Consider the following 23,062-nt stretch of genomic DNA (forward strand, 5'->3'; position numbering starts at 1 on the left):
ACAACACACAAACATAAAAGTTACGTTTGAGACATTAAGAAAACACGTGCTGGATCAAGTAATGGGAGTGCTGTAGCTAAATACAAACGAATTTCGCCGATTAATTGTGTATATCCGGTTGTATATATTTGGAAGAGAGTTGTTTTTAAATGTATAGGCGATAAATGAGATGTATTGATCTTGCAATTAGTATAAGTGCACGGGACTTTTAATTACAATTAAGATTTAGCTTGTACTTTTGTACAGTTGATATCGAGTAGTTACATGCTACGTACAGTATAGGTAATTATGATTGGCACAGGGGACAGATATGGTCGGTACTAGATAAATAAACTTGTCTTAAACATTTACCATGCGTCATATTTAACCTGCAGTCTCAATTCAAGTTTTCAAGTCTTATCATATCCAAATAAATATATCTCCATGATTAAATAATCAAAATTCATATGTTATGTACAAGATGGCAGAGGACAATTGTATACACATACACATATCATAAAGACTCCTTGAAAGCCACAAACTCCCAATCAACCTTAAATTCTAGTTGCACACATGTATTAATGACAATCCAAGATGCTCATTCACGCTCTCCTAACATTAAAATGACCATTGGCCTGGACGCTTGACCGGGGGAGTCCTCGAGACATATAAAAATAAACTCGCCGCATATATATTTATCGCGAGATATGTCACGGAGGCTATAACAACGTGCACTGCACATAAACTGTACACATGGCCGTTGTTTACATATCGAGCATAGGTGAACTTTGCCTAATAATGCTTTCATTTAAACATTTTAACAGCGTAATAACTGAACAAAATAAACAAACATATGTATAGTTTACTTTTAAATACTTTATTTTAAAATGTAGCAATATACATATAAAACAAAACATCGATAAAATTTTAGATCGGTGAAGTTAACAATGTTCAAAAGCTAACCAGCAATCCAATAGACGTCCGGCAAAATCGGAATTCGAGTCTATCCCCTTTTATTTTCTCGGTAAGTTCCAACGAATCATTACCTTTCCTAAGGAAATACTCGGGTTTTGCCGATTCCACTTACTTTTGTGTCATTTGTTGGCAGAATCTGTCTGCGTTTTCCTAGGTCCACGCTTTCGGCGTTCCGCCATTTTGTATGGATTGTAAAACCCGCCGTTGCATTGTGGGACTAATTTTCAGAGAAACTTGGTCAGGCAGCCACAGTTATTATTTTTGGGAATTCACGGTATACTTTCATGAATACACATTTTCTGTCAGTTTCTGATTCACGATAATCTGTTAGGTATGTATTAAGTCCGAAAACTGTAAAAAGCTCAAAAAACATTGATATATGTTTCTTCGTGAGTATGAAGCTTTAACATGCAGTTTAGTTGGCGCATGACTAATATCTTTGGTATACAGGATAAAACACCTAGTGGTAGATGTGTCTGTTGGTATAGTGGTGTGGTGGTATACAGGATAAAACACCTAGTGGTAGATGAGTCTGTTGGTATAGTGGTGTGGTAGATGTGTCTGTTGGTAAAGTGGTGTGGTATACAGGATAAAACACCTAGTGGTAGATGTGTCTGTTGGTATAGTGGTGTACCTAGTGGTAGATGTGTCTGTTGGTATAGTGGTGTGGTAGATGTGTCTGTTGGTATAGTGGTGTGGTATACAGGATAAAACACCTAGCGGTAGATGTGTCTGTTGGTATAGTGGTGTGGTATACAGGATAAAACACCTAGTGGTAGATGTGTCTGTTGGTATAGTGGTGTGGTAAATGTGTGTGTTGGTATAGTGGTGTGGTATACAGGATAAAACACCTAGAGGTAGATGTGTCTGTTGGTATAGTGGTGTGGTAGATGTGTCTGTTGGTATAGTAGTGTGGTATACAGGATAAAACACCTAGTGGTAGATGTGTCTGTTGGTATAGTGGTGTGGTAGATGTGTCTGTTGGTATAGTGGTGTGGTATACAGGATAAAACACCTAGTGGTAGATGTGTCTGTTGGTATAGTGGTGTGGTATACAGGATAAAACACCTAGTGGTAGATGTGTCTGTTGGTATAGTGGTGTGGTATACAGGATAAAACACCTAGTGTGGTAGATGTGTCTGTTGGTATAGTGGTGTGGTAGATGTGTCTGTTGGTATAGTGGTGTGGTATACAAGATAAAACAACTAGTGGTAGATGTGTCTGTTGGTATAGTGGTGTGGTAGATGTGTCTGTTGGTATAGTGGTGTGGTAGATGTGTCTGTTGGTATAGTGGTGTGGTATACAGGATAAAACACCTAGTGGTAGATGTGTCTGTTGGTATAGTGGTGTGGTAGATTTGTCTGTTGGTATAGTGGTGTGGTATACAGGATAAAACACCTAGTGGTAGATGTGTCTGTTGGTATAGTGGTGTGGTATACAGGATAAAACACCTAGTGGTAGATGTGTCTGTTGGTATAGTGGTGTGGTATACAGGATAAAACACCTAGTGGTAGATGTGTCTGTTGGTATAGTGGTGTGGTAGATGTGTCTGTTGGTATAGTGGTGTGGTATACAAGATAAAACAACTAGTGGTAGATGTGTCTGTTGGTATAGTGGTGTGGTAGATGTGTCTGTTGGTATAGTGGTGTGGTAGATGTGTCTGTTGGTATAGTAGTGTGGTATACAGGATAAAACACCTAGTGGTAGATGTGTCTGTTGGTATAGTGGTGTGGTAGATTTGTCTGTTGGTATAGTGGTGTGGTATACAGGATAAAACACCTAGTGGTAGATGTGTCTGTTGGTATAGTGGTGTGGTATACAGGATAAAACACCTAGTGGTAGATGTGTCTGTTGGTTTGATATGGTTGTGGTTACAGGATTTTAAAAACACCTAGTGGTAGATGTTTGTTGGTATAGTGGTGTGGTAGAGTGGTGTGTGTATAGTGGTTGTGGATACAAGGTAAAACAACTAGTGGTAGAGTGTTGTTGTTATAGTGGTGTGTAGATGTGTCTGTGGTATATGTGGTGTGGTATACAAGATAAAACAACTAGTGGTAGATGTGTCTGTTGGTATAGTGGTGTGGTATACAAGATAAAACAACTAGTGGTAGATGTGTCTGTTGGTATAGTGGTGTGGTATACAAGATAAAACAACTAGTGGTAGATGTGTCTGTTGGTATAGTGGTGTGGTATACAGGATAAAACACCTAGTGGTAGATGTGTCTGTTGGTATAGTGGTGTGGTAGATGTGTCTGTTGGTATAGTGGTGTGGTATACAAGATAAAACACCTAGTGGTAGATGTGTCTGTTGACATAGTGGTGTGGTAGATGTGTCTGTTGGTATAGTGGTGTGGTAGATGTGTCTGTTGGTATAGTGGTGTGGTATACAAGATAAAACACCTAGTGGTAGATGTGTCTGTTGGTATAGTGGTGTGGTAGATGTGTCTGTTGATATAGTGGTGTGGTATACATGATAAAACACCTAGTGGTAGATGTGTTTGTTGGTATAGTGGTGTGGTAGATGTGTCTGTTGGTATAGTGGTGTGGTAGATGTGTCTGTTGGTATAGTAGTGTGGTATACAGGATAAAACACCTAGTGGTAGATGTGTCTGTTGGTATAGTGGTGTGGTAGATGTGTCTGTTGATATAGTGGTGTGGTATACATGATAAAACACCTAGTGGTAGATGTGTCTGTTGGTATAGTGGTGTGGTATACAGGATAAAACACCTAGTGGTAGATGTGTCTGTTGGTATAGTGGTGTGGTAGATGTGTCTGTTGATATAGTGGTGTGGTATACATGATAAAACACCTAGTGGTAGATGTGTCTGTTGGTATAGTGGTGTGGTAGATGTGTCTGTTGGTATAGTGGTGTGGTAGATGTGTCTGTTGGTATAGTGGTGTGGTAGATGTGTCTGTTGGTATAGTGGTGTGGTAGATGTGTCTGTTGGTATAGTGGTGTGGTATACAAGATAAAACACCTAGTGGTAGATGTGTCTGTTGGTATAGTGGTGTGGTAGATGTGTCTGTTGATATAGTGGTGTGGTATACATGATAAAACACCTAGTGGTAGATGTGTCTGTTGGTATAGTGGTGTGGTAGATGTGTCTGTTGATATAGTGGTGTGGTATACATGATAAAACACCTAGCGGTAGATGTGTCTGTTGGTATAGTGGTGTGGTAGATGTGTCTGTTGGTATAGTGGTGTGGTATACAGGATAAAACACCTAGTGGTAGATGTGTCTGTTGGTATAGTGGTGTGGTAGATGTGTCTGTTGGTATAGTGGTGTGGTAGATGTGTCTGTTGGTATAGTGGTGTGGTATACAAGATAAAACACCTAGTGGTAGATGTGTCTGTTGGTATAGTGGTGTGGTAGATGTGTCTGTTGATATAGTGGTGTGGTATACATGATAAAACACCTGGTGGTAGATGTGTCTGTTGGTATAGTGGTGTGGTATGGTATACAGGATAAAACACCTAGTGGTAGATGTGTCAGTTGGTATAGTGGTGTGGTATACAAGATAAAACAACTAGTGGTAGATGTGTCTGTTGGTATAGTGGTGTGGTAGATGTGTCTGTTGATATAGTGGTGTGGTATACAGGATAAAACACCTAGTGGTAGATGTGTCAGTTGGTATAGTGGTGTGGTATACAAGATAAAACAACTAGTGGTAGATTTGTCTGTTGGTATAGTGGTGTGGTATACAGGATAAAACACCTAGTGGTAGATATGTCAGTTGGTATAGTGGTGTGGTATACAGGATAAAACACCTAGTGGTAGATGTGTCTGTTGGTATAGTGGTGTGGTATACAGGATAAAACACCTAGTGGTAGATGTGTCTGTTGGTATAGTGGTGTGGTAGATGTGTCTGTTTGTATAGTGGTGTGGTATACAGGATAAAACACCTAGTGGAAAATGTGTCTGTTGGTATAGTGGTGTGGTATACAGGAGAAAACACCTAGTGGAAGATGTGTCTGTTGGTATAGTGGTGTGGTATACAGGATAAAACACCTAGTGGTAGATGTGTCTGTTGGTATAGTGGTGTGGTAGATGTGTCTGTTTGTATAGTGGTGTGGTATACAGGATAAAACACCTAGTGGTAAATGTGTCTGTTGGTATAGTGGTGTGGTATACAGGATAAAATACCTAGTGGTAGATGTGTCTGTTGGTATAGTGGTGTGGTATACATGATAAAACACCTAGTGGTAGATGTGTCTGTTGGTATAGTGGTGTGGTATACAGGATAAAACACATAGTGGTAGATGTGTCTGTTGGTATAGTGGTGTGGTATACACGATAAAACACCTAGTGGTAAATGTGTCTGTTGGTATGGTGGTGTGGTAGATGTGTCTGTTGGTATAGTGGTGTGGTATACAGGATAAAACACCTAGTGGTAGATGTGTCTGTTGGTATAGTGGTGTGGTAGATGTGTCTGTTGGTATAGTGGTGTGGTATACAGGATATAACACCTAGTGGTAGATGTGTCTGTTGGTATAGTGGTGTGGTAGATGTGTCTGTTTGTATAGTGGTGTGGTATACAGGATAAAACACCTAGTGGTAAATGTGTCTGTTGGTATAGTGGTGTGGTAGATATGTCTGTTTGTATAGTGGTGTGGTATACAGGATAAAACACCTAGTGGTAGATGTGTCTGTTGGTATAGTGGTGTGGTATACAGGATAAAACAACTAGTGGTAGATGTGTCTGTTGGTATAGTGGTGTGGTATACAGGATAAAACAACTAGTGGTAGATGCGTCTGTTGGTATAGTGGTGTGGTATACAGGATAAAACAACTATTGGTAGATGTGTCTGTTTGTATAGTGGTGTGGTATACAGGATAAAACACCTAGTGGTAGATGTGTCTGTTGGTATAGTGGTGTGGTATACAGGATAAAACACCTACTGGTAGATGTGTCTGTTGGTATAGTGGTGTGGTGGATGTGTCTGTTGGTATAGTGGTGTGGTTTACAGGATAAAACACCTATAGGTAGATGTGTCTGTTGGTATAGTGGTGTGGTAAATGTGTGTGTTGGTATAGTGGTGTGGTATACAGGATAAAACACCTAGTGGTAGATGTGTGTGTTGGTATAGTGGTGTGGTAGATGTGTGTGTTGGTATAGTGGTGTGGTATACAGGATAAAACACCTAGTGGTAAATGTGTCTGTTGGTATAGTGGTGTGGTATACAGGATAAAACACCTAGTGGCAGATATGTCTGTTAGTATAGTGGTGTGGTAGATGTGTCTGCTGGTATAGTGGTGTGGTAGATGTGTCTGTTGGTATAGTGGTGTGTTATACAGGATAAAACACCTAGTGGTAGATGTGTCTGTTGGTATAGTGGTATGGTATACAGGATAAAACACCTAGTGGTAGATGTGTCTGTTGGTATAGTGGTGTGGTAGATGTGTCTGTTGGTATAGTGGTGTGGTATACCGGATAAAACAACTAGTGGTAGATACATTTTATGTCTGTTGGTATAGTGGTGTGGTAAATGTGTCTGTTGGTATAGTGGTATGGTATACAGGATAAAACACCTAGTGGTAGATGTGTGTGTTGGTAAAGTGGTGTGGTAGATGTGTGTGTTGGTATAGTGGTGTGGTAGATGTGTCTGTTGGTATAGTGGTGTGGTATACAGGATAAAACACTTAGTGGTAGATATGTCTGTTGGTATAGTGGTGTGGTATACAGGATAAAACACCTAGTGGTAGATGTGTCTGTTGGTATAGTGGTGTGGTATACAGGATAAAACACCTAGTGGTAGATGTGTCTGTTGGTATAGTGGTGTGGTAGATGTGTCTGTTGATATAGTGGTGTGGTATAGAGGATATAACACCTAGTGGTAGATGTGTCTGTTGGTATAGTGGTGTGGTATACAGGATAAAACACCTAGTGGTAGATGTGTCTGTTGGTATAGTGGTGTGGTAGATGTGTCTGTTGGTATAGTGGTGTGGTATACCGGATAAAACAACTAGTGGTAGATACATTTTATGTCTGTTGGTATAGTGGTGTGGTAAATGTGTCTGTTGGTATAGTGGTATGGTATACAGGATAAAACACCTAGTGGTAGATGTGTGTGTTGGTAAAGTGGTGTGGTAGATGTGTGTGTTGGTATAGTGGTGTGGTAGATGTGTCTGTTGGTATAGTGGTGTGGTATACAGGATAAAACACTTAGTGGTAGATATGTCTGTTGGTATAGTGGTGTGGTATACAGGATAAAACACCTAGTGGTAGATGTGTCTGTTGGTATAGTGGTGTGGTATACAGGATAAAACACCTAGTGGTAGATGTGTGTGTTGGTATAGTGGTGTGGTAGATGTGTCTGTTGATATAGTGGTGTGGTATAGAGGATATAACACCTAGTGGTAGATGTGTCTGTTGGTATAGTGGTGTGGTATACAGGATAAAACACCTAGTGGTAGATGTGTTCGTTGGTATAGTGGTGTGGTAGATGTGTCTGTTGGTATAGTGGTGTGGTATACAAGATAAAACACCTTGTGGTAGATGTGTCTGTTGGTATAGTGGTGTGGTAGATGTGTGTGTTGGTATAGTGGTGTGGTAGATGTGTCTGTTGGTATAGTGGTGTGGTAGATGTGTCTGTTGGTATAGTGGTGTGGTATACAGGATAAAACACCTAGTGGTAGATGTGTCTGTTGGTATAGTGGTGTGGTAGATGTGTCTGTTGGTATAGTGGTGTGGTATACAGGATAAAACACCTAGTGGTAGATGTGTCTGTTGGTATAGTGGTGTGGTATACAGGATACATTTTATACTTCTGGTTATGATGATGATAAGTTCCCCCTATGCTTGTTATAGAGGTACATGTATCTGTCCCTGGTTTTCGCTCTCAAACGACTGTAATGGAATCTGTTAGATTGAACTTCATCCCAAAACGTATAAACCATCTGGTGTCGTGTTGTATGTGAGCGCAGAAAATCATTTAATGTGTTTATCATCGTGTTAAGATCGAGGAAGAGTTTTTTTTTAGATCTTACAGACCAAATGTCTTAAGATTGATCTGTCGTTAATCTTATTGTGTATACAACATGTATATTAAACCTCACCACACTTTAATGTAGGGGCATTACAATATAGACTTCATATTAAACATGACTGAACTATCTATCTATAGATAGAATAGGTTGATTTTACATGATTTTTATGCCATAGAATATATAAATTTATAATTTGAACTTTTATCAAACTGATTGATTTTCAAGCCGCAATATATTAAAGCTACACATATTACTATAATTCCGGAAGATTATGAATAAATGATCCAAATAACAGATTGTCGGAGAAAATTATCAAATGCTTATAGAAAAAAATAATTAAAGATCAAATTAATATATCAATTTAGCCGTGTACATGTTGGAGATTGGTGGGCGGATAGGACGCCATGTTGGATACGGGTGACGAAGGACATGTTGATGAGGGCGATATCACATTACAGTATAAATATGGGCAAACATTGACTAATTACCATTCATCTTATTTCATCTCGCATCTTTACAATAACCATACTAAGTAGGCCATGTGTAGCATCCGGCACAAGATCTATTTTAGTGTTATTATTTTTGCAAAAAATTAAAGGGACTATAAATGTAAAAAATAACACTGTGAAATATCATTAAGCGTAATAAAAAAAACTAAGATTTTCCATTGATTAATAGAATAAAAAGTGTCCGTATCCTTGTTTTTGGAAATAACTAAATCAGCTCAAAACGATACCACTACGATAGGTCCTACAAGAATACATGTGTTACCGCGCGCTCGTAAACAGAACACTGCGCAGAATCGTCCCTCGCACCCACGTGAATTCTTTACAAACATCCATCGAGATAAGCAGTGTTTTAAAACTCGTAAGAAATATAGTTATAGAATGTTGTTTATGATATAGGCTTGTGCATCGCTATATCTTAACCCCATCTAACTATTTATAGGAAGAAATCGACGTGTAAAAGGTATGACATCTACAGTTATAGTTGTTCTAAGGGAAAATTGACAGTAATGATAAATATTATCAGAAGATATGAAAAATGAGGATGCAGTTTTATCTTGTCGTGTTCATACTCTTAACCTCCCAATACATCTCATCTTAACTTCCAATACCTCTCATCATAATATCCCAGACACCTCTCATCATACTATCCCTGACACCTCTCATCATAATATCCCAGACACCTCTCATCATAATATCCCAGACACCTCTCATCATAATATCCCAGACACCTCTCATCATAATATCCCTGATACCTCTCATCATAATATCCCAGACACCTCTCATCATAATATCCCAGATACCTCTCATCATAATATCCCAGACACCTCTCATCATAATATCCCAGACACCTCTCATCATAATATCCCATATACCTCTCATCATAATATCCCTGATACCTCTCATCATAATATCCCAGACACCTCTCATCATAATATCCCAGAAACCTCTCATCATAATATCCCATATACCTCTCATCATAATATCCCTGATACCTCTCATCATAATATCCCTGACACCTCTCATCATAATATCCCTGATAACTCTCATCATAATATCCCAGACACCTCTCATCATAATATCCCAGATACCTCTCATCATAATATCCCAATACCTCTCATCATAATATCCCAATACCTCTCATCATAATATCCCAGACACCTCTCATCATAATATCCCAGATACCTCTCATCATAATATCCCAATACCTCTCATCATAATATTCCTGATACCTCTCATCATAATATCCCAGATACACTTTGTACCTCTCATCATAATATCCCTGATATCTCTCATCATAATATCCCAGACACCTCTCATCATAATATCCCAATACCTCTCATCATAATATCCTAGATACATCTCATCATAATATCCCTGATACCTCTCATCACAATATCCCAGACACCTCTCATCATAAAATCCCGGTACCTCTCATCATAATATCCTAGATACATCTCATCATAATATCCCTTATACCTCTCATCACAATATCCCAGACACCTCTCATCATAACATCCCGGTACCTCTCATCATAATATCCCAATACCTCTCATCATAATATCCCAGATACATCTCATCATAATATCCCAGACACATCTCATCATAATATCCTGATACCTCTCATCATAATATCCCAGATACATCTCATCATAATATCCCTGATACCTCTCATCATAATATCCCAGACACCTCTCATCATAATATCCCAGACACCTCTCATCATAATATCCTGATACATCTCATCATAATATCCCAGACACATCTCATCATAATATCCCTGATAACTCTCATCATAATATCCCAGACACCTCTCATCATAATATCCCATATACCTCTCATCATAGTATCCCTGATACCTCTCATCATAATATCCCAGTCACCTCTTATCATAATATCCCAATACCTCTCATCATAATATCCCAATACCTCTCATCATAATATCCCAATACCTCTCATCATAATATCCCAGACACCTCTCATCATAATATCCCCGATACCTCTCATCATAATATCCCTGATACCTCTCATCATAATATCCCAGACACCTCTCATCATAATATCCCCGATACCTCTCATCATAATATCCCTGATAACTCTCATCATAAAATCCCGGTACCTCTCATATTCAAAAATGTGGTTCACATACAGTACGCGTCAGGTGTTATGGTTCTCTGCCACCCTCAGGGTTACGAGTGTCACTCGAGTGTAGGGGATTAAGTACGCCCCGTGTTTCAACTCGGGTGTTTCCACCGGCCACCACCGGCCGGGGCCTGGCGAGTGTTGGGGATTAAGATCGTAGAAAAAGGTGTGAAGACTCACAGCTGGAGACGTGGTCGTGGTCAGAGTTTTGCGACCTTTCACCTTTACCTGTACTGATTGTTTTACCATGTAACACTTCATTTACATGCTCCTTCGGATTTTGAGAAAACGTAAAATACAGTATAGCCGTAGATTGGCTGAATGATCATGAAGTCATACGTAATTTTTATTAATTGGCAACGAACTCGTGTCTTAGCTGCTATTACTCTCACGGACGTCAATTATCACAAGTATACCTAGTAAGGCATCAGTACGTGGGATGATTATCAATTTAGACAAAATATTTCTTGTGTTTTCAAAACAAGCACTAACTCATAGAGTTTTCGTACCCGTCTCCATCGCATCACGCCACACAAAGCGCCAGAACCTCGTCTTGCAGTACAAACTCTAATCCTTTATACACATGTACATGTAAATGTAATAAAGAATTTGTATATCGATTTGAATTGTGTAACCATAATTATGTTTTAAACATTTGATCGCTGACGATATTTAACTAGTTATTGATGCATGCCGCGCTAACAAAAATGTATCGTTTGTGTTCTTAATTTTTTTTAATTGCACACATTTCCCTTAACTTGTGAATAAATCAAAAATTTTAATGAAAAGGTGCTACAATTTGTAATACCAGAAACATATATAACAGAGATAAGTAGCTCTCTATTTGCCCCGAAGTGATACCCTCATGAGCAAAGACCGATTTACCTGTGCTCGCGTGTGTGATAGGGGACAAGGCCTTCTCGATAAGGGATATGCTTGACTGGTCACGAATAAAAGTAGCCATGCACCAGTTGTACGGGTAAATAGCGATTTTATTTATCCCTAATACGCGTTTCTGGTAATGCGTCCAAATATTTTTTTTTAGTTTACCAGAAATTAATATGAATCTATGTAAATATACAATATACGTACATCCTGTTCGGTATTATTCTGGAAAAATTCGGGAATTATCCGGGAAAATGAACTTTTGTTGTGATTTGAAAATCTTACTCTGAGGACTTGAACTCACCAATATGGCTGCACTGGACAATACAGGTATGTCTACATCCAAAGTTTTAGCAGAGTGTAGGGAAACATTATTTAGTGAAACTGATGTCAGTACTGAAACCACAACAATGAAAAACACGATCAATTCTATTTTTGAAATGTTTACTGAAGTGAAATCAAGACTGTCTAAAATTGAGGAAAATACCAGCACTCTCGAGGAGATTAACACAAAACTCGGCAACCTAACTGTGAGGGTAGAAAGATCAGAAACAGATATCAGTTGTATGAAAAATAAGATAAGGGACATGGAAAGTGACATACAGGGTAACAGTGATATCATGGATCGGGTAAAGGCTGCAAATGATACAGTCGGCAGAAACGTTACAAACATGAAGAAAAGCATTGACAAATTGGAAAAAAATGAAAATGAAGTCCTAGATGAAGTTGATGAATTGCACGAAATGATAGAGGAAATGAAAGATAGGGCTACTGATGCACAGTGCAGGAGCATGAAGTATAATCTGATATTTTCAGGTATTCCAGAGAAAATTTGGGACCAAAATCGGAGTCTAGATGATGATGAAATAACATTGAAAAATTTCATTGAAAGTAAACTCAAAATTGTAAACGCCCATGACATTGCTATGGCCAACATCCATAGAATCGGCCAACGCGACAGGCGTACCGGTACACGGCCAAGATCAATCATAGCAAAGTTTATTTACTACAAGGATTTACTGAGAGTCAAGCGGAGTGCTAAAGAACTAAAAGGGTCACATTTTGGTATAAACGAACAGTTTCCAAAGGAAATTGAAGACAAAAGGAAAATTTTATATCCGGTAGCGAAAGAAGCTAGGAAAAACGGGAAAAAAACTGTGTTGAACAGAGATCAGCTGTACATAGATGGTGTACTATATAAGGGCCCGGATGTTCAGCCCATGGCCAGTCAGCATACGCCCACTCAACAACCGCGCTCGAAACGTAGACGGGTGATTTCAAATCAGCACGAATAGGGACGCGCCGGAGGGCAAAATATAGACACTAGTTTGGTTTCAAACGAGCCGATTAATACATATGGTGGTGGTGGAAAAAGTAACTATAATGCATGTACAATACAAATACTGTCGTTAAATGTTTGTGGCTTAGTGAGAAAAGCTCAATATCCTGAGTTTCGTGAATTTGTAAATAGTTTTGATATTTTATGTCTCTGTGAATCCAAAACTGATGATTTAGATGTCATTGATTTGCCATGTTTTAAAACTGTAATGAAAAATAGGACAAAGTTTAAAAAAGTGAAGTCGGGTGGTATAGTTATAGCATATAAATATGACTTGGAAGATTATGTCTATGAAGTACAAAGTGATAGTCAATACGTAAGCTGGTTTAGGTTAGATGGCGCGAAGTTACAAAGTGATGATGATTTTTTATTTGGAATGGTTTATGTCCCACCCGAGAATTCTACATACTGTATTGGTGATCCATATTTGGAAATTGAAACTGAATACTTGAGGTTATCAGCTAATTACAAAAATGTGTGTTTGTTAGGAGATTTTAATGCAAGAACTGCGAGCTCTGTAGATTTTATTGATTACAATGAAATAGACGATAGAGATCAATTAACAGCTGAAATCCTAAATGAAGTTACATACATGAATGTATTTGAAAATTCCGGTTTTGCTAAGAACAGAAAAAGTCAGGACTTACACAAAAATAATTTTGGGAATCGACTATTGGATTTTTGTAAATATAATGACATTTTTATCTGTAATGGTAGAGTTGGTCGTGATAGAGATATAGGTAAGTACACCTGTAAAAGTTCTAGCGTTGTCGATTATGTCATATGTTCCTCTGAGCTCCTAAAACGCATACGTGACTTTGATGTTTTAGATTTTAGCCCTCTTATGTCAGATGCACATTGTCCCCTAACTCTTACTATAGGTGGTATGGCCAATACAGTTACCAATGATAACATTAATACACATGATACAACAGATTATACTGAACGTATTAAAAACTGGGAGACTGAGAAAATCCAACATTTTATTGAGAATATAAACGATGACAAAATTCAGAATATTATTGATACAATTAACCAATGCAATAATACGAACGACCTAGATGTCAATACACTTATGGCAGACTGTAGTGATGTGCTTGTAAGTGCTGCTAAGTCAACTTTTGGTATATACAAATATAACCATACTAATATATGTAAAAAGCCAAAATCAAATTCTAAACCCTGGTTTGACGGTGAATGTAAGGCGGCCAGGAAGTTATTCCGACGCCATAAAGGTATGTACAGACGTCACAAAAATGATTATTTCTTCAATAAATATAAAGAATCAGAAAAATCTTACAAACATACAATGGATAAAAGTATTAATAAATTCAGAAGAGACCTCCGTCGTAAGTTGAAAGATATGAAAAGTAGTAATGCACGGGATTACTGGAAACTACTTAAAAGTTCTAATAGTACACATAAAAACAAAAAAGGTAACATATCGATTGACACGCTTTTTAATTTCTTTAAAACCTTAAATGTTGGAGTAGATGATAACATGTTTGATAATAATGATATTGATATGGGTCCTGTAAATAATGTATTAAATAGTAATATAACCAGAGAGGAGGTGGAACATGCTATTAAGCTACTGAAAAACAATAAGGCTTGCTCGGATGATCTCATCATTAATGAATATATTAAATATTCGCCCTCTAAAATGATTGATCTCTATGTTATATTATTTGATGTTATTTTTAGCACAGGGAAAATCCCAGAAAGCTGGCTTCGAGGCTCTATTGTACCTATTTATAAAAATAAGGGTTCTCCCTCAGACCCTAAAAATTATAGGCCGATTACTATTGTAAGTTGCATCGGCAAACTATTCACAAGTATTTTAAATGCAAGACTATTAAAGTATTCCGACGAAGTTAATCTAATATGTGAAAACCAAGCTGGATTTCGCAAGAAGTATTCAACTATAGACAATATTTTTGTGCTGTATTCCCTAATTAGTCTTACTAATATGATGAAAAAGAAGCTGTACTGTATTTTCATTGATTTTGAAAAGGCCTTTGACAAAGTTTGGAGAAATGGTCTGTGGAACAAAATGTTGTTAAATCATATAAATGGCAAAATGTATACAATTATTTACAATATGTATCAAGGTATTAAATCTAACATATCATTTAATGGTCAGAATTCTGCATTCTTCGCATGCAATAATGGATTGAGGCAAGGGGAAAACTTGTCTCCTTTTTTATTTAGTTTATATTTGAATGACCTTGAGGAGTTTATGACTAGAAATAATGTTACCGGTTTACAGTGCCTGACAAACCAACTTGAAGTTGATTTACATATGTATATTAAACTATTTATTTTGTTGTATGCTGACGATACAATCTTATTTTCTGACACCCCAGAAGACCTGCAAATGCAGCTAAATGTTTTTAGTGAATATTGTAAAATATGGAGACTGAAAGTTAACAGTGAGAAAACAAAATGTATGATAGTCAGTAAAGGTCGTCTAAATAACAGATTACAATTCAAATTTGATACTGAAGACATAGAAATTGTCCAAAGTTTTTCATACCTGGGCACTGTTTTTTCACGCACAGGTTCTTTTAATGAAGCTAAAAATTACAATGTAAAAAAAGCAACAATTGCTATGTATGATGTTTTAAAGAAAGGAAGGTTATATAACCTATCTGTTCAGTGTATATATGATCTGTATGATAAAATTGTAAAACCTATATTGTTATACGGATGTGAGATTTGGGGTTTTACAAATCTACAAGTCATTGAGAGAGCGCACTTAAAGTTTTGTAAGTTATTATTAGGGGTCAAACGAAGTACACCAACGTCTATGGTTTATGGTGAACTTGGAGCTTATCCTTTGAATATCTCAGTTAAGACGAGAATGTTGACCTATTGGTCTCAATTGATTAATTCAAAAGAAAACAAACTAAATGTAATAACTTATAAACTGTTACGTCTAAACCAATACCGTAATAATAATGTTCCCTATATACGTTATATACAACAATTATTAGATGAATGTGGTATTAGCTATGTGTGGAATATCCAGTATATCCAGGAATTAGATACTTCTTGGATAAAGTCATATGTAAAACAAACACTCCATGATCAGTTTATACAGCAGTGGGATAATGATGTATTTAATTCTTCTAAGTCTGGTTGTTACAGAATTTTTAAAAACAAATTTGGTTTTGAATGCTATCTAGACGTTCTTACAGATAAAGAAAGAAATACTTTTTGTAAGTTCAGAACTACAAATCATAGACTGATTATTGAAACTGGAAGGTGGAATAATATTGAACGCCACGAAAGAATATGTACTTTTTGTAATAGTCAACAAATAGGAGATGAATTCCATTATCTGCTAGAATGCCAGTCATTAGCTGCGCATAGAAAATTATATCTAAATAAATATTATTATACAAGGCCGAACATATTAAAATTTAGAGATCTTATGAACTCAAACCACGTAAATACATTGAAAAAACTCTGTAAATTCATTAGTATTATCTTTAGCAATGTGTCCTCCATAGCATGATGTTACACATCATGTTTATCTTGACTTGATCGTTTTGTTGATTTGAAATTATATAAAATGGTATCATGCGTAACGATATGGTTAAATATCAGATGTTTTGATAAACTAATTGATACAGTCTGCGTGTGCATACTTTATACACTGGCTGAACAACTGTATATAACTTTTGTATTGTGTAAATATGTTTTCTCTGTACTGTTATGTATGGTTAAAGAGAAATAAATTGAATTGAATTACATTGTATCTGCCTGTACATTGAAGTAACCGAGGCGTGTGATAGAGCCGCGGTCGTGTCTGGATTCATGGGTTAATATACTAATTATATAATTAGCGTCTGGTAGTAAAAATGCGGTCATGAGCATATATGGCTTCATCAAGTTTTCATAATGATACCATGACAACTCTTTGTTTATTTAACATTCGGAAAAAAATTACTTTAAAACTCTACTCATACTCAAACTGTCAAATTGTAATAATCATATCGTGGCTCTTATACATATTATAAGTGTACATGTACGTGAAGTCAGCACACTCGATACACTAGTACCGATAACATATTTTCTGTTCAATATGCCACCTCGGAATATTACGAAAGGATGTTCAAACTGTTTAGTTGCATTTCATCAGAGACTTGTGTATATCAGGATATATACGTATCAGATTTCATGATACTGGTTTAGTTGTTACGAGATCCAGGATTCTTTGTGATGGTAGTGTTACGATAGGCCAGGTGTATAGTGTTCAATGGGGACATAAACAGACAGAAGTGTCAGATGCTTTTTTTTTTTTTTTTAGTTAAGTTATTATTATATTAATCATTCAAGACTTACTTCAAAGTCAATCGAAAGCCGAGCGGGATTTACTCGCTCGCGCTCCAATCACAATATTGCTATAAATAACACAAACACCAAGGCGGCAAAATATCGTTAGATGTTACAGTGTTTTGTTTTTCTCGATTTCCCGGTAAACATTTGTGGTACTCATCTAGCTAGGATTTAAAAACTAAAAACGTACATAATTTGGAGTGTATATGTGCCGTACTTTTACAACACAATACATCTGTAGTATCGCTAGTATAGATCGTGATTTCATTACATAAAAAAAATATCTCCGTTTTCTCAACACCGGGCTGGGATACTGCAGAGACGTGTATATCAGATATATCACGTTTCTGGATACTGTAAGTACAAAATGTAAGTCCAGCTACAGAGTACCTGTACTGTACGACAACGTATGTTCCAACAAACACATCACGGTATCAGGCAGTGTACCTGTCAATCATGAATCAGGACCTTTGTTCCACTAATCCCCAACACTCTTCCACACCGTGTCGCGCGGTGTCAGTAAACAGGTGACCACTCGGGTTTTGAGCCGGTGTCAACCGGTGTTTCAACCGACATGCAACCGACCGAGTGAGTGGAAGGGATTAGACCTCGCCACTGTGGCGGTGATTGGGGACCATACCACCTGACGCGTACTGTATCTGATGTAAGCAGTTTTAAGTCCGACTGGAATACAGTATACCATGTGTTTGCGTGGAGATTTTTTTACTTTGGATGGGGTTCATTCTGGTGAATTGTATGCAGTGATCAGACCTCGGTATTCAAATGTCGTGTACTTTTAAACATATCGCGCGCGAGATACATGACGTCTCGTTATGACAGAACAGGGAGTTTTTGATTTGACGCTTTGGGCAAACCCTAAAGGTTGATGAGCAGTCGTTGTAATACTGGGCGGCCAGCCTGGGTATGGTTGGTGTCCCGCGGTAAGATGATGTAGAATGACATGCGTCAGTCGTTACGTCCGACCCTTGTCATCATACAGGCTGAGTGGGGTACTTTCGGTTCGTCCATTCTCCCACGTGTTTGTACATAGAGCGCGCGACACGTGACCGCCACGTGCGTCTAAATGAAGCAGACGTTTAAATCAACGCTAGCGCGAAATTAGCGAAAAGCAGAAATGGAAAAGAGTTATTTGAACCGAAATTGAGTAGAGTGTATATTAGCTAGCATGTAACCATTGTTCCGCGGGCTTCTAAAAAGTGGGCGGAGGGAAATTCCAAAATAAAAGTCAATAAAGTGAAAAACAAAAGAAGGAACGACAACTTTCGCGTGTTATAGCCCAACCTAGCACGTGTCATGAGCAAAGGAGAGGCCGACCCCTGGCGGCGAGAGATGTAATTAGGGCTTATATTTCATCAGGAAACTACCATTCTAACACATCTGCAGAGCTAATATTCCTCATTTACAAAAGTAAAAAAAATCATCTCTTTTGGTCATAAATCTCTATATGTCATTTCCATTTTCACAATTAATGAATACAAAAGCTTGAATTATTGTATGATTTAAAGGCGTTCTTCTTTTCTACGTTTCTAAGGAAACATAATTAATAATATCAAGTAACTACTGTAATAATTTCCTATATTTCACTGTTTATAGTTTGATAACCTGGACGAAGTCAGTTTTATTTCATTATTTAACTTGAAAATTTAGCCGCCAGAGAAGTACTAATGTCTGAAACTGAAACAGGATCAATTGAAATAAATATGAATATTTTAACAAAGACATTATAATAAACATCATAATCTCAGAACAAAAAAAAAGAAATACAGAAAACGTCCATACATGTCGGACATTAAAAAGTATCACCCTCCCAATTGCCTTTAGATTTAGTCGGTTAAAAAGTGTTGATTGCTTCAGATGGATAAACCTTATTAAGCTGATTGTAATTCGATTATTAAAAATTGAATATTTGAATATATAACCATAAAAAGAAGTGATAGACATTCCACCAATAGGATCCAAAGGGTATGTTTATATCCGGAATAATATCACTTATAAAGTTACTTACTACGAGTACTCGTAATGTATTTGAATTTTCCAAAACGAATATTACACGTACTCCTACATTAGGATTAATGATATTTACTCAAGCAAATTTTAACAAAAATACAGCGGTGAATTTCAATATAACAGATATGATTTCTTTGCATTTCTTCACAACTCCAATGGACGTCCGACACCTCTGATCCTTTGAACTCCCCGTAAGTAAATTAGGGCCTGTGGATGTTAATTGGGGTTTACGTACAATTTTGTATTTAGATGTGACTGTATCGGGTTACAATGAGTCCTTTCCAAAGTTTCAATAACTTCTGGTTCTACCTGCCGCCATGTTTATTTTCTAACGGCCATGTTTGTGTATCTTTGTTTACGTATTTACGTAGATATAGTTCGGTAAATACTCGAAGCCAAGTGCTCTCAAAAGGTCATTCAAACACTTCGTTACTTTCTCACGAGAAAACTTGACAACTTTTATCCATTTGAAAACATTTTGTTTGTTTTATATACAGGTAATGAAATTCTAAGTTAGGCCAATATTTAAATGACTTTCCTTGATACATGTAAATACATACACAAGGTGTCGGGTTAATGTTTATTTACAACTACAATTAAACCGTGATTCAACTGATAAAATATGTTTATGTCCTCTTCATGGACAACTTCAAATATTATCTATAACAGTTGGGTTACATAAATACGTGATTATTAGATTTTCTGTCTTAACCAAAGACTACTTGATATTAACCTTGTAACCAATTTATGTTATTAGCCTACAGTAATTCATTCATTCATTTTCGTGTGTTTGTGATTGAATTTCGGTCATTATGCATACCATATTGATTAGCTCTTTTACCATTAACATGGCCGCTTTATGTAGATACATGCTTAGATTCAATAAATTGAAGTTCATGCAATTCATCAAAAACGGCCGGTATTCTCTTTCCTTAGAAAACCCAGTCTTTTCCTCTGTAATAAACACGTATACATGTTTGAATTAATTCTGTTCATGCCCGATTCCGACACAAGATGGCGCCGGTATCGCCACACTCATCGGAAACGTTTACATTTTTCTAAACAATGAGGCACTAATGAATAAAAATCGGGGCTATTTGTTTACAAGAGTCGACTAGCTCATGTATCTCCAATCACGCCATTGCACATTACATCTTACCGAAGCCGAGGCTCTCAGTCATACCACGTGATACGGGCACTTCCGGAATTGAGTGTTAAGTTACGGCAATTTTTGTAATGGTTCAGTAATAAATAACCATTGTTTCGATTTGACTGTCAGACGAAGGAGATATTTTGATAGAGTATCAACGACGCTTGTTGTGGAACGGTACTAGAACTGTTTACAAGCAAAACGGTTTCTAATGAAACGCTGTCTTAGCGAACATGACAATTTCCTAGAATATTGTGCATGATTCACCCCTACACCTAAATCATATTTGGTGATGTGCGCTGCTACACTATTTCACAACTTGGCCGGATGTCGAGGAAAATCGTCCATAAATTGATGACATTTATGAAAACATAATTAATGAAGAAGAATTATGTGGCATTTTTGTTGAGAGAAAACTACCCCAGACTATCATCAACAGTGGGGAGATATCAAAAGAAAGACCAAGATATACTTATTTATGGGAACTCCCGGTCGGGGAGGTTTACACATTTAACTGTGCGTGTAGAAACGTGTTCGATTCTCTCTAGCGTTAGAGTAGCTGGTTTCCGATATCTAAGCACAAGTTATATTATTTTATATATATATTATATATTATATATTTCAGTTAATTAGTTAAAGGGACTTCTTGTTACATCATTATGTATCTACCCGGAACAGGTTTGTGTGACTTAATTATTTCACATGAATGCCTTACAGACTGTCCCATGCTTTCATATATGCTGCTAAATAACGATATGCCATTAAAAATCGTGTTTATATAAATAATATATCAAATCGTGTTTCTATCAACAAGGCAACCATTATTATGCTGAAAGGTATATATACCCTGCACTAAATAATAAATCGACTCAAATCAATCAAAATCCTCCGTTAAAATCGAGTTATATTAGCATATCTAATCATTTCAGGAGGCATACATCCATTCTTTTAAAGTCAATTATTTGTAACGTGTATAACGCCCATGTGTCATTCTTCTCGAAGTTCATAAACGGGAACTTTATAAAAAAGACACATAAAGCATTAAACGTATTGATGTAGTATGCATGTTTTTGTTTTATGATCTAAAAACGTGTTTCCCCAATAAAGCACTAACGGAAATCAGCATGTGTCGTTTTGTTTCTGACAGTATTTTCTATACGAACTCTAACCGCCGTCATTGGCTATTACTCAGCTATAAAGTGAAGATAGTTTCATCCTATTTAATTGAATTCGTATTTTTATGTACATAAAATCACGATAAAGGTTTATGCCTGTAAACTTGTGCTGTGTTTTGCTTTTATTTTCTACACAATAACCGGATGTGACGGTAAATTTCACCACAGATAAAAATAGAATTATCGTCTGCATGTGACGTGTGATCTTTTCCATTCAATAAGGAAACTTAATCACGTGCATCCAACCGTGACCACAAAAATATAATGGATGCCGAGAGTAGTGTATTAACATAAAATGTCTTATCTGTCTAACTTAGTGTAGTTACTTTACAAAGATTATATTCTATATAATGAAAAGAAAGTTTGTTGATTATAAAGTGAATTATCTATTAATTCAAATGGGAGATTAAAGGGCCCACTTCAGAATAAAATAGCTAATGTGCTCGAATGTAAATAGTGAATGGCAGGTTAAATTAGGATGCCTAAATCTTCTTCAAAATTACATTTTTCAATATTATATAGAGAAATATCAGAGGGTTAAACAGCTGCCAATTTATCAAAAGACATGGTAATATTGTAAACCGACATTTAGCTACAAAAACAAAAATTCTACTTTACAGAAACAGGCATTTTCATGAAGCATACATCAGGCTTGCTTTACGTTTGTGAAGGAACTATATATACCAATTTACAAATCATGTTAATGTTCCCTGTTAACATAACAAAATATGGCTGAATTGCTGATGTACTTTTTCAATCTTGAAGAACATACAGTTGACCATCAATTATCATTACTCGGTATGATGTTTACTTAGAGTATAAAAATAATGATCACATCAATACGAACATGGAGACCTTAATTATCCTCTTTAAGTGACTAAATGACGTCATGGTGACTTACCTGTATGTATGGTGACGTCATATGCTCACTTTGACGTATCCCGTTACAATATTGGCGAAAGGGCACTGTCCGGGTTGATAAATTTAAAAGGATATTTCGCTGTGAATGGGTGTGGGTGTGGGTGTGGGTGTGTGTGGGTGTGGGTGTGGGTGTGGGTGTGAGAAGGTGTTTGTGCCCTCCATGGTTATACAATGCTGACAAACTTATCTCACCGTGGTAATACAGTACAAACGTTCGGTCCTTGTAAATATATATATTGGCCTTTTGAAAAGCTTAAGGTGAATCTCTAGAAATCAAAATTGGGCTAGAGCGTCATATTTTTTGGTAATAACAAAACATAAAAGTCTAAAACTTTATCAAATTAAAATAATTTTGTTGTTTTTTGTAAAATCCTAGTTCCAAAAACGTGTTTTGTGTATGCAATCATTTTTTCCTGTGACGTATGGACACCCAATCAACGGTTGTCATATGTATCGTTCTGTCATATAGGAGAAGTATATGAGATCTTTTTTAAATCTTAAAACAGTTCGTGTTTATAGAATGTGTATACCATCAATTAAGGCCACAAAAGACTATTTGCCTTGCTTGTTCTATCATAAGGAAGTATGATGTGACTGAAAATAAAACTATTTGCACCGAAAGTGCCGG

Source organism: Pecten maximus, chromosome 11 (assembly GCF_902652985.1).
Source record: "Pecten maximus chromosome 11, xPecMax1.1, whole genome shotgun sequence".
Taxonomy (NCBI): domain Eukaryota; kingdom Metazoa; phylum Mollusca; class Bivalvia; order Pectinida; family Pectinidae; genus Pecten; species Pecten maximus.